The sequence below is a fragment of the Lissotriton vulgaris genome, chromosome 5 (genome assembly GCF_964263255.1).
Source record: "Lissotriton vulgaris chromosome 5, aLisVul1.2, whole genome shotgun sequence".
Lineage (NCBI taxonomy): Eukaryota > Metazoa > Chordata > Amphibia > Caudata > Salamandridae > Lissotriton > Lissotriton vulgaris.
Window position 1 is genome coordinate 1,500,440,365 of NC_141693.1, and position 13,679 is coordinate 1,500,454,043.

General features: G+C 45.5%; 1 protein-coding gene across 1 annotated transcript in view; it reads right to left on the reverse strand.

The window, feature by feature from the left end:
* LOC147712853 (acidic mammalian chitinase-like) overlaps positions 1 to 13,679 on the reverse strand; it is a 136,504-nt gene that overhangs the window by 26,500 nt on the left and 96,325 nt on the right. The gene's annotated exons all lie outside the window — the stretch shown is intronic.

The window sequence follows — 13,679 nt, forward strand, 5'->3', positions numbered from 1 at the left end:
CTGCGAGCGAGTTACTTGAGGTAGGTAGGTCAGAAAATGGGCCAGCTGTATAAGCCTGACATTCCTGACCTTTGTTTAGGTTTCAGTCTCAGAGACATAAACATACACAAACCTCTGTCAATCACCGGTCAGTGTCAGTATCCCAGGAACTTCGTCATTTCTTAGAACATGGAGATCCTGTAAATATCACCTAGCCTGGGAGAGTTTTTGCAATAAAACTCAAAGGGGGTGGGTGTGTCCTCGTTCCACTGCCTGCAGAGCTCTTCTTGGCTAACTCCGCAACCCAGCCACTCGGAAAGGAAAGAAAGACTTTACGATAAGGAATTATAGGCAAATTTAACATTGTTTTTATAATTAATTTCCACCTTTAAGAAATCGCCCGTGTCCCAGGGTACTACACAACATGGGTAATATAAAGTATGCACTGGATTAGCGTAAATATTTTTTTTGTATCAATCTACCCTCTAAAGGAGATACATTTGTAATGCTCACATGTACTTATAAAGTCTGTATAACACTAAGTATTAAGGGGATTTTGTATTAACAGATATGCATTATTTACCTTTGCTTCTGCTGTGGTCGTTACAAAAACCACCTGAGTTACCTTTCTAGTTGTATTACTACGTCTTTTGAACAGCACTTCAGCTGTGCACAAAGGGAATGATTGCTTATGTTTTAACTTCAGATGAAGTATTTAACCTTTAATTGTGACTTAGCATCCATTTTGGGTCACCTGCTACATACAGCAGATGTACTCTTAGATCACGTCTACAGTCATAGTCCCAGTGGAGTGGTGTGGCTCACTGTTTAGAGGTGGCAGACCCGAGAGCAGAGGACAGCCCGGGACCAGGGTTCAATTCCTGACGCGGCAGGGTTGTGGACCAGGGTCAACGGACTCGATAATTCTCATCTCGGTGCCTACTCTAACCAGGGATCTGCACCAGGGATCACACTCGGCAACTCTGGGCATTAGCTTGCCTCATCTCCACAACGGCCCCCCACATGCGCCGGGGATGCCTGGTTTCACCTTGGAGATACCCAGTAGGGACCATCTCACAGGGAAAGCCAGGAAGGGTTCCCCAGTGGTCTACTGCGCAGAGATACTCCTTTGGAAGTCGATTCTAGCGCATTACAAACCCACAATTAATTATTGGCAACACCCCCCCACGTAGAGTATGCATGCATAAATACACAACACAACTTTTGTTTGGGAAGAATATTGCTGCAGGTTTATTCCATACAAAAGTATGCACATATGGTGGGTTATCTTATGGGCGATCCAAGGGCAGGCAGCTGTAACCAACCTATGATGCCCTGGCGTGTCTGGCGCCAACGAGAACTCAAGACAGGCCCGGTTCTAGCGGGTGGGCTGGGTGGGCCAGGCCCACCCAAACATGAGCCTGACCCACCCAAACAGGGCCTTGGCCCTCGCAGTGAGGGCTTGAAGGCAGGTACGCAATGCACACGTCGTGTGTGTGCTCCCGGGCTGCGACAGCTTCCCGGGCACACACACACACAGACCGTTTTGGAGATTATCTCAGCCGTACCTGAGTACTTCACAGGTCTTTAGAAGACCATTTACATGTTAAGGAGGCTTTGTTTATTTTTTTACCCCTTCATCTCCACATGGCAAAGGCGACAAATCCTTTCTTTGACAACGGTAACATTTGCCTACTGTTCTGCTGCGTGGATATCTCTTTTTCAATGCAGCTCGGGAGAAAATAAATTTGTTTATTCCTATTCACCGTTCCTGACCCCTGCAGCTGCTTATCACACCAGGCTGTGACGCAAAGTTTGACTAATGGAGTAGGTAAGTAGGTTACTATTTGGTTTTCTTTTTAAAATCTGCACAGGCCCAGCAGGGCACATACTCGTGAGTGCTTCATTTAAACAGTTTTTATCAATATCATGGCCAATGCAGGACAGCAATAAGACAATACAAAATGCTCAGATAACGCTGGTGAATAATGATTCTGCTGGAGAGCAATCATTTGTTTGTTAGTAGTTTTTAAATGCTGATGAACTGTATTTTATGTGAAGTTCAGTGGGTTACTGCCTTTGTCACGGAGATCCTTGTGCTACTTGCAGTTCAGGAGTTACAATCCTAACATAGGACAGTGACCAATGAAGTGTCATCAAAGAGCTGCATACAAACATGAATGGTATAGTTAGAACTTCCCTTTTTTGGTTTGTGATACAGTTAGAACTTCCCCAGTCTTTCATTATTCTAATGTTGCTAAAATGAGTTAGTTTGAGCAGATATACATTTTTATTAGTAAAGCTAACCCCCAAGCACCAGAGAGTACTCTTTAAATCCTAAGGTTGTGTTTCCTCAGACCAAACACTCTTAAAATATACTTCCCACCAGTATGGATGACATGTGATTCATACACCTTGTAATCCTCATTGGCTTATGTGACATTCCCTGTAGACTGATTTACATACTTGTATGATTGATTGTCTCTGTATAATGTGTGTGTGGTGTAAATTACTGACACACACACTACACTGATATGAGTAGCGCTATACAACAAATGAAATTGATATGAGAGAGGGGCTACGTAAAGATGAGGGGCACTGTTGGAGGGTGGCAGTGAGGGAATCCGAGGAGGAGGTAGTGCGAGGGGCTATGGAGCGATGAAGGGCACTGTTGGAGGGTGGCATTGAGGGAATCCGAGGAAGAGGTCATGGGGTGGAGAACGGAGGTAGGGAGAGATAAGGGGCACTGGTAGAGGGTGGTAGTGAGGGAGTCTGAGGAGGAGGTCATGAGGGGGATGGGCTACAGAGAGAAGAGGGGCACTGGTGCAAGGTGGCAGTGAGGGAATCTGAGGAGGAGGTCATGAGGGGGAGGGGCTATGGGGAGATGAGGGGCACTTGTGGTTTTGTTTCTAGAGAGTCAAATGCGCAATTTACCTGTGACCCTGTTGACTTGTTTGACCGCGAGGTGGCAGTGTAGGATCATTGTGGGAGGAACGAGTGTGTGGTGAGCGGTCGGGCGAACGAGCAAGCGACTCGACATCGCAGCTTGAGGACGCCTGGGGGATCTGCATCAGCGCAATCCGCAATCTGCAGACCACTAACCCGCCAACCAAGGGGCGAATCAAGGTCCATCATTGCAGCCCCCCACCACGATATCTGCACCAGGCAGCCCGCGGTAAGGAGCAAGCAGGCTGCGCCAGGAGCCGGACTGGGGTGAGCTCGGTGTGGAGCCTTATCGGAGGCCGCAGAGTGTTGTGCCCCGGAGCACCACGGAAGCGGCCCAGTTAGGCTGGGTGCAGCTGTGGCGCCCCAGTGTGCCCTGCCCCTGACCCCTTAGCTTCTGACACTGAGGCAGCTAACAGAGGTTAGTGGTGGACATCAGAGGGGATCAGACGCCCCCTGCCAGCACTTTTCCAGCACTTTTCACCAGGCGCTGCCTTCACCTACAGTCACCAACAACCACCAACAGCCACCAGAGATACCTACAGAGATACCTACACCATTGAAGTCACCAAGCACTTTCAAAAGAGTCCCAAAACTGAATCGCCCTGTGGCCGCCCCCTTGCGATTTTCATCTAAAAGCCAAGGCTCCACTGCCCTGTCTTGCCGTGCTATCGCGGCTATATCTGAGTACATTTGAGCAAGAAAGTACAAGGCAGGCAGTCTGAGGGGAAGAAGTCCATTTTAGTTTAAAACAACTTGCCCACTTGCCCAACTTTAATGAGTCTGGAAACTAAGCCACAAAACAGGGGAATTAGGAGGCTCATACCACACAGTGCTCAGAGCTGGAGACTCCCTGGAAGATCCCCTATAAACTAAATTATCTATTCCACCATAAATCAGTGGATAGACAGGTGAAAAGCCACCTACGGAAAGAGAGGCAAATGACAAAAGGCAAAACCAACAGCTGGATGGGCAAACCAACCAGCACAGGCCTTGATACAGACACAGGCGCTTGAACTAAGCGACCAACAAGGAACCAAGTGCGGCTGGATCCACCCCTTTGGCGCAATCACAACTTTTAAAATCAAGCTCAAATCCTAAATTAAACAATAAGTCAATCTGCAAATACTTCACGTCAATAACATCTGGTCAAAAAATACTGGGAATAAGTGAGACCCACAGTAATGTAATAGTACACTCAAGCCCACATGACAAAAAGGAATCGAGTCAGATCCAGTCCCCAAGCGAGGAGCTCAGCACACAAGAAACTGGGCCACACCAGTCCCGAGAGAATAACAGAGAAAAGGTAAAAGAGGTGAAAGGCCACAGAGACTCTGAAGCGATTGGAATAATAAGACAGACAGAGTACCCAGCAGCCCAGGATGGAAGGCAGGAGCGGGGCCAGGAAATACCGGACCTCCACCTATTCCAGGGAGAAAGGCAAGTCACATCAATGCAGGAACCATCGCCAGACCGCCCAGAAGTCTTTGCAATCTCATCAACATCAGAGCATTCGGACCCCAAAGGCATAAGGATTGACGAAACGCACCAGGGAAAACCAGATACTTTGGAAATTTCATAACATTGGAACAACCACTGGAACAACCTAACAGAAATAATCAATCCATACATGTGGAGAACACAACGAACCAACATGCGGAGGATAGTCCTTACCGGCACGATCTGTCCACGTCGCCATCCCCGGGACAGCTACAAAGTCTATTAGTAATCAAAAGCTTTACCTTTAATCAAAGTTCGCCCTTAACGGATGAGGAACAGAGAGAGAACACCTCCCTGGGGGAACAGAACTTACTCCATACAACACCTTATAAAGGATGCCACAACCAAAACTCCCTGTTATCCTCAATAAATACCATACTAACAACGGCTGTTAACGCACTTACTTGGCAAACACAGAAATTAGAGATACAAATGGACACAATACAGGCGCTTGCGACAGCTTTGATTAATACTGAAGCTAAAATCGATGCCCTAACTGAAAAACTGGATTCAATGAGGATGCAACCCATTTCCAGATATCTGTGCCTTCCAATTGTGGAGAAGCTTAGCTCATTAGAAGAGGTTCTAACATCTATTGTTACAGAACTAAAGCAAAGACAACAGGACATCATAGCTCAGCCCAATCAAAGAACAACTGAAAGCCTGTCAAAAGAAGGCAAACAAAAAGGAATATATAATTATGCGGGCATAGCTAGTTCCCCCAAAACATGTTGCAAACTGTAGCAGAAATGAGGGGGGCAAACCACTATGTGGGCAAGCTCGATCCAGTGGAATTGATCCTGACGCCTATAAACACACAAATCAGTAAACAACTCCTGACGCCTAGGAACACACAAGTGAGTGAGCAGGATCTGCCCAAGGACACACCCCAATTACCTTTGAAATTGGCACCGCTGTCCAGTCAAAACATAGCCACTAATGAGGAATCCGTAACAAGCAAGACTCTACATTGCAATGCAGATGGGGCTACCTGCTTGGAGAACACCTCAGTTCCTGGTAAAACCCTTTCCTGAAGGACTAAGAAACGCTTGAAAAAACACGCAAAAAACATAAAACAACAAAACAGGGCAAAGGAACTACTATCAGGCTCGAGAGAATCCTACGATACTCGGCGCCAAAAAACAAACGTAAAAAAAGCTTTAACTCAAAAGAACACGGTTCACAGAAATTTTTCTCGATTTTTCTAAAGGAAAGCCAGATACAAAATAAACTGGAACCCAAACTAATTACAACCGCGATTATCAAAGAAAGTCCAGGACTACACATAACTCCAACTTCCGAGAAAACAATGGTTTCCTCGATCATCGAGGAAAACCCAGCATTACTTATAACTCCAACCTCTGAGAAAAGAACGGTCAATACCATAGATGAATGACCACAGCAAGAATTAAAAATGATCTTGAAAAATATTACCCCCGACATTCACCCTGAAGAGCAGCACCAGAAGAACCATCGCAAAATTTGGCAGAAGGCTCTAAAGGGGAGAACAACAGCAACCATATTAATGGACAACATCGTGCCTCTTGGCCTACAGGATGCTAACAACGACTCGGGAGCAAAAGCAATAGCTGCACAATGCAGGGCATCACACCCTGCTGCCACTAACCAAATGCCCCAAGAGTTTAGGAACGCGGAGAATACCTCCATAATCTTTACACCAGAATACACCTCACGGGGAATCTCAGACATCCTAAATCGGTCTAACAGCTTACAAATTTTAAACCATATCCCAGAGCTCTCCTCTATCATAACGGAAGATCTAATCCAAGTCCAATTTAAAATGGACAATAACACATTGGGAGAATCAACCATATTAAAATGGAGCAATGGTTCCATCCCACAAAGAACCATGAAGGAGAGAGATCGATTTGCAAACTGGGGTATTATTGTCCACATGCCTAAAGAAGAGAAATACCCAGTCATGTTAAAAAGTGGATCTCATCCTAAACCAGTACAGAATCCGCGGAAATCCATCTTAAAAGGGACAAATTATGTCGACCGAACCACTACATTTCCCAACTTAAGAATTCACGTCTCACCCAACTCCAGTCAAATAAGGCGAACGTGTTCCTAGCACACATGGAAAGGGCCATTTTAACAACAAATTAAGCGAATCCCTAAAAGTAATTTCCTGGAACGTTTTTGGGCTAAAAACTACACTAAATAACAAGGAAGCATTCGAATTTCTACAGTCTGGGGACCTACTATGCCTTCAAGTAACCTGGCTACTTGCCCCAGAGGTGATACCTGGCTTCCCGGAATTCCAGCAGCCAGCAAAAAAATACGATATATTCGGAAGACCTTCAGGGGGCTTATCGATATACTTGTGCATCAGTAGCAACATAAAAACAAAACTGCTACTCAAAACGGACATGGTTCAAGCGGTCCTATTGCAAGGCATGAAAATAAATGGTGGTCCAATAAAGATTGTCCTCTTGAACATCTACTTTAACAGCAAAAAATCTCCAAGACACATCGTTATGAGGTCATTAGTGGACACTCTTGAAGATCTACTAAGTACCCAGCCAAACTGTGGGATCATAATGGCTGGGGATTTTAACACCCAAAACCTTGGAACGGGTCTAGATGAAGCACCTCCCGCGGACAAAACAGGAATGATAATAAATTCATTCTTAAATACGTATAGACTACGATCAACTCAAAGGAATCAGCAGCCGGTAACAGCTATGAATAACCACCCGCAGAGGATGACAAAACCAAAGATCGATTATATCTTTGTGTGTAATTTCTTGTTGGGACAGGTGGCGGAATCTCAAAAGCCTTTCATCCAGAGCAGTGACCACCTCCCTCTGGCCATAACTATCACTTTACAAGCGAGTTTGCTCCAGCCCATTGTTCTTGCGGGCAATACAAATGGGGAGGAAATCCATGTTTTGCGAAGGAGACTAAAGTGGAACAAAGTAGATACATCAGTCCTAAACAGTTGGATAAGCAATTGGCCGAAAATAGCGGACAAATTTACAAGTGGTAAAATCCCTGAGAACTGGATCAATCTGTTGACGAAGGTATACGATCTCTTACTAGGCAAACAAATAAGGCATCCCCCAATACTCAGAGAAAGGCCTTGTTGTCAACTCCAACCGCGGTGTAAAAAAGTGGTGCAAAGTAAGAGGCTACTCAGAACCGCCCTACGCAACCACAAGCAAGAGGGAAATAACGAAACACATCAAATCCTACTTTCAGCAAGGATAACACAAAGAAAAAATATCTGGGAGCACAAAAGAAAAAAACAAGATTCCGAATGACTGCATGTCTTCACTCTGCTGACTCCAAGCAAACAGGCGGAATTTTGGACATATTTTAATAGGCTCTCAGGGCACGGCCATGATTGACGCAATGTGGTCGATAGTGACAAATGGATAAGCTATGTAACCTCACTATACTGTGGAACCTCTAACCCGCCATCAACAGGCACGCAAAGGCCCTTCACCAGCATGGGTTGGATTGACACACCTTCCGTAGACACACCCGGACCACTTGTGGAAGGGAAACCGACAACCACTGAAGAAAACTATGAAGCATTGGTCAGGGGGGATCGTGTGATGAAAATCTTAAAAAACATTAAAAAAGATGGAGCTCCTGGTCCGAATGGCCTACCAGGCCATCCTTTCAAAGAAGATTGTGACTTCTGGGGAACCATACTCACGGTACTCTATCAGTACTGTATGACAAATTCAACAGTCCCGGAGACTTGGAAAGGATCCCTGTTGCAACCCATCCTCAAAAAATGAGATATTGGGGACCCTACCAATGACAGGCTTATTGCCTTACTGGATATCGAGGTGAAAGGATACGCCAGCCTCCTTCTGCAAGACCTACAGGACTGGGCGGATGAAAATGAAATTCTCCCGGTGTACCAAACTGGCTTTAGGCCAGGAGCATCTACAACGGATAACATTCTAGCTCTGGTCTACTTAATAGATCAGTCCGGGCAGAAAAACTTGCCTCCTCTCTTTGCATGTTTTGTGGATTACTCTGCTGCCTTTAACGGGGTCTATCGGAATCTGCTATGGCGGAAACTGCAAGACTGGGGGATACCAGTAAACCTGTTGCAAGCCATAATCAGTCTCTATACAGGAACTTGGGTACGAGTAAAAACTGCTGCAAATTCAGCCACTAAAAGGATTCCAACAGAGAGAGGGTTAAAGCAAGGCTGCGTACTGGCTCCTCTGCTTTTTAATCTCTACATGGCAGACCTTGGAAAAATTATATCTAATGCAAACTTTTTACTGCCCAAAATCGGCCTAAATAAATTATGTTTAATGCAGTACGCAGACGATATGGTTTTACTGGACCATACAAAAACAGGCATGCAAAGACTACTAGATGCACTAAACACTTACAACAACCACAACGAACTACGAGCGAACGCAGAAAAAACAAAGGTAGTCATATTTGGGTAATACACTAACAAACTCCGACAACAGGGGAGACTGGGTAATCTAAAAATAGTATCACCGACCAAATATAACTACCGGGGGGTGTGGCTGATGAGCAATGGGAAACCCACAGCACACATTGCCTCAGTTCAAACAAAAATTAAAGCAGTAACGTTCGCTTTGCGCGAACTGTACTCCATGCTAAGTAGCCCGACGACCAAGGCAATGAGAAAGATCATAAATGCCAAACTCCTCCCGGCAATCACATATGGTCAGATAGCATTCCCATAAACTGTTATTAACACTGTGGAACACACTAATTGTTGTGCATTCAAACAAATCTTTCAGATTCCCGCCCACACTCGCAACGCTCTGGTGCGACTGGAATTTGGGCTGAACAAACAGAGTTATGAGCTCTGGGCCTCAATGTTGCGGTTCTATCGAGGGATTTGCGCAGACACCCCGCACACAATGAAGGCAATTTTAAAGATAATTTTCATTACAGGGATCAATCCGTGGCATGATCGCCTGCACACCGCCTGTAGTGAACTGAACCTTGATATGTCCCAACTGCAGGATTTAACTCACCAGCCTGGCACCCTAAAGTCCATACTGAAAAAGCAAGTCAGGTTATTATCAAAGGAAGGGGACTTGAAGGAACTGAACTCTTCCAGCAGCAAAATTGGAATACTTGCAAGTTCCTATGAAGCCCACCTACGACAACCATACCTTAATAAGGCATTAAACAAGGCGATTTTAAAACAAATTTTTATGGTGAGACTAATGGCCTTGCCGATTAAAGACATTAACAGGTGCTGGAAAACCTTGGGAGCAATCACAACTTGCAGTCTTTGCCACCAATATGAAGAATCATCTGGTTTGCACATGTCATTGGTTGTTGCACGCACAACACACTTTATTAAAGCCCTTGTTTTTAAAACAAAGGGTGCAAACCTGTACTGAAGCCATGAAACTGCTTTTTAATCTGGAGACTTCAATGGAATTGGAAAGGTTTGCTAAGTTTGCATATAAGGTCAAGGAACTTTTAGGTAAAACAAGCACAATGCACCTTTGAACTGAAATTATTAGGCCTGAAGAACTCATGCTTGATTTAGGATTGTACAACTTTTACATTGAAATGTAATCGCCTATGTATAGTTAGCACTCAGCCTACTTATGCCACCATCGGACCTATGTATTTTATAACATCATTGAAACTCTTAAAACTTGGTTTGAGCATCCCAAAGATAATTTTGAATGTTTTTATAGCTCTGTGACCCCAACCCTCCCCTGCAAGACTTGCAAAATGTGCACATAAGGGGAAGGAATCTACAGAACTGAACTGATTTATTGTCTATACCTGCACCTCACTGATTTTATCTGTTTTTAACGCCCTGTTCCTAAAAATCATATTTGATAGTTTCAGTAAGATATAATATATCACAACTACCCTGGTACAAACTAATTGAAATGAAGTATGTGAGATTTTATTTGAAACTTTTGTAACAATTTTTATTAATTGACACAATAAACATTGACTGACTATACCTGCACTTGTGGCGTGTGGCAGTGAGGGAATCCCTGAAGGAGGTCAATGGGGGGGAGGGGCATGGAGGGATGAGGGACACTGTTGGAAGGTGGTAGTAAAGGTATTTACGGAGAAAGAAGTTATTGATGTGGTGCCAAAAAAGACTTTTGCATCAGCGCTGAAGCCGGCCCTGTCAAGGCCTTTCTGTTTTTGTTTATTTAGTTGGCAGTCGGGTCATAAGGGCTACTGTAGAACATACTTTAAAGTGTGTGCTAATTATATTTACTGCTATATTCAATGTTTTAAGTTTGAAGGTGATTTTACTAATGTGTTTACCAGGAAAAATGAAAGTAGCGCCCGATGGTGCCTGATATGGGGCTGGGGCGCAAGGTCAGCTGTGTGATAAGGTGCACTGGAGAGGAGTAGTGGATAATCAAGCCTGTAAGGGAATTAGTGCGTTGCAGAGTCCAGGGTCAGGTGGAGGTAGTAATGAAGAGGGATTCTCCCTGAAGGCTCGTACAGAGGGAGCCCGAGAAGTGTCACTTGCTTGATATTCCCACCTCAAAAACCTCCTCTTCCTATCAAAGGAACATTACATGGAAAAAACACTTTTTGAGATTGATAATATTTAGAAAGAGATTTCGAAAAGAGTGCGTTTTACTGGGCCTTGTAGAACTAAGAAGAGATAAAGGAGGGCTCTGAAGCAGGCCTACCTAGACATGCGACAAATCGAGCCTGCAGTGGCCCACCCAAATGCACCCTTGGCCCACCCAAATAAAAATTCCTGGAGCAGGGCCTGACCCAAGATCGGGGGAGGAGGCTTAAATTCCCTCCCCAGCACGCCGGAAATGCCATGCCTAGTGCATCAGGGAGATTCCACCCTGAGTCCTGCAAACGGGGGGGGTGAGGAAGTACCCAAATTGCACTGAAAGGGCCGCCCTTTTAGGTGGCCCCCTGTGGGGGCTGCGGGCAGCCGTATTGTATGGGACAAGGCCTACTAGTTTTGATCACAGAGGTGGCCATCTTAGATTGTGGGGGAGTTGCCTACGTAATCATGTTGATCACTGCTCTGAAGCCCCATGAAAAGCATGCTTCTAGGCAATGCAACTTAGACATGGGTTTATCTTTATCCTTTGGAAGCTCCAGTTCTCTAGTTAGGGGGACTGGAAGGGATCTATCTCAGGCAATTACACTATGCAGCACTTGACCTCTAAGGCACGATCCAAGCCCTAGCATAAATCATTTTCTCAAAATCCTTGGGCTATGATTTGTTACAAGGCATTATCCGTAGTGAGTATTGTTGTTTGCCACTAAGTCCTAGGCCAGTGCTACATTTAGGCAACTGTAGGCAGTTGCTTCACTGTGCCAAGACACATGGGAAAATACGGTGGCAGATTGAAACAAATGGCCTAAAAACAAAACTGTTATGATGGAAAAGAGGTTCCTTATTAGCAAACTCTCAAAGTGCCTGAGGCACAAATAAAACATTTCTCTAGATATGCAGGTGTTCAAGGGTACTGGGCACCCTTTCATTTTTTTAAAGTATTTGTATGTTTTTTTTTTTATATTTCTCTTACAAAGCTTAGTATAGACTGCAGGCAAGTTTTAGTACAAGTTGCTTAACCAGAAACACAACAACAGCTGTGAATACACCAAAGAGCAAGTCTAGTTACAGGTAGTAAAAGTCCATCGCGATTGAGAAGTGCCATATTACGATTTCTTACAACTGCAGTGAACAGAACCGAGAACAGAGGAATCCTGCACTCGCTCAATATGATAGCTGGAATGTCGTGAGAGTTGCATCCCCGAAGGGCACCACCGGGGCCCTATAGGCCGACCGTATAAATGTTGGCACCACCAGGGGCATATAAAATAGCGTGGGGGAGGTGGGAAAACGAGGAGCTCCACAAGAATCTTCAAGATACCCCCTTGGAGCTTTTACGGAAGCACGTCCCAGGTATCAGAAATTGGGAATTTATGGAGGCCTTTCACCTCTTTCCTGGGCAGTGCTGCACTCCCACCCCCCCGGCCAGCATTGCTTACAGGGCTGCTGCTAGAATCCGAGGCCCACAGACTCAGAGGCGCTGGGGCATACTATGTTAAACAAGCCTTTGAATGTCCTTCCCGCTGATCTGCAGGAGTAAGTGTGGTCATGCAATGGCGGACACGAAGGAGCTGGCCGACACTGAGGAGACCAAAGGAGGCTTCTTCGACTTCAGCGACTCTGAGCTGCTGCTCGTGGACCTGCCGGACATGCTGCCCGCACCGTCATGGCAAACGTCCCCGGATCCGAGGGCGAAATGACAGCGGCGCTCAAGACCGTGGACCTGGGCGGGCACGACATGGAGAGCTGCGTGCGGCAGTACAGGGCGGCCCGGGACTACTACCGGCTGGCCTACAATATCATCAAGGAGATGGTACTGCTGCAGTGGCTGACGCGCCCCAACGTGCTGCAGGTAACGGGGGCTCCCGGGCAGGCAGGGAGTGTGTGCGGTGCATGGATGGATGGACCGGTGAGCTCTCCAGCCACGGTAGAAGGCGCGGCATGGCAACAGTGGGAACGCCTTCTTCAAGCTGCAGCTCGAGGCAGGGGAACCGCGGGACATTCAACTCTTGATTTATTAAGCGGCCCAACGAAAGCGTCAGTAACCGACAGTCAACAAACCAGCAAGGACTCTCATGGACCTCTTTACTTTTTCTTCTGTCCTGGCAGCCATTTTGCTGCTGCTCTCGGCCGCTATTCTCTGAACTCTGACCCGCCATCTTGTCCATTCCCTCGTCCTTTACCCTTTTCCCTCGTTTCCCCCTTGACGATCCCCCGACCCCACATGATGGAACTCTGCTCTCCTGCTTTTTTTTTTCCCTGGTCTTGACCTGAGAAAATCTACTATGTGTATATATGTATATAGAGATAACTCAAATCACTGGTATATGCAGTATATGCAGTTGACCTTTGTACTCTACCATTCCTATGTGACTCTTAGAGTATATCCATAGGTATCCCTTCCTTATGTATATAGAGATAACTCTAATCACTAGTATATGCAGTAGACCTTTGTACTGTCTACCATTCCTATGTGACTCTTAGAGTATATCCATTTGTATCCCTTCCCTATGTATATAGACATAACTCTAATCACTAGTATATGCAGTAGACCTTTGTACTATCTACCATTCCTATGTGACTCTTATAGTATATCCAGTCATATCCCTGCCCTATGTATATAGAGATAACTCTAATCACTAGTATATGCAGTAGACCTTTGTACTATCTACCATTCCTATGTGATTCTTAAAGTATATCCAGT